This window comes from Penaeus monodon, chromosome 10 (assembly GCF_015228065.2).
Source record: "Penaeus monodon isolate SGIC_2016 chromosome 10, NSTDA_Pmon_1, whole genome shotgun sequence".
In the NCBI taxonomy this organism is placed as follows: Eukaryota; Metazoa; Arthropoda; class Malacostraca; order Decapoda; family Penaeidae; genus Penaeus; species Penaeus monodon.
In genome coordinates, this window is record NC_051395.1 from 49303783 (window position 1) to 49304295 (window position 513).

Sequence of the window (513 nt, forward strand, 5' to 3'; positions counted from 1 at the left end):
CAGGTTTTGCTTCCATAGAGCAAAACTGGCAGTATCAAGGCCTTGAAGACACGGAACTTGGTCCTTCTGCATAGGTACCGACATCTCCAAATACTCTTGTTGTTCGAGTTCATGGCTCCTGTTGCCAGACTAGTCTGTCTTTTGACTTCTTGGTCTGAAAGCCCAGAGATATGGAGTATGCTACCAAGGTATGTAAAACTCTCTGTAACTTCAACGTCCTCGCTGCAAGCATGGATCGACTGAATGGGTTCCCCTAACAGGCCCCCAAAGCCCTGAATCTTAGTCTTGGTCCAGGAGACCTCTAGGTCAAAGGGCTTCGCCTCAATGCTAAATGCATCAAGTGCCGCCACCAGTGACTCCAGGGACTCGGATAGCATAGCAACATCATTGGCAAAGTCAAGGTCAGAGACCTTGATATTGCCCAGTGTTGCTCCACACTGACTTTGGCTAGTAGCTCTGCCCATTATCCACTCCATACATGTTGAAAAGTGTTGGTGCAAGGACACAGCCTTG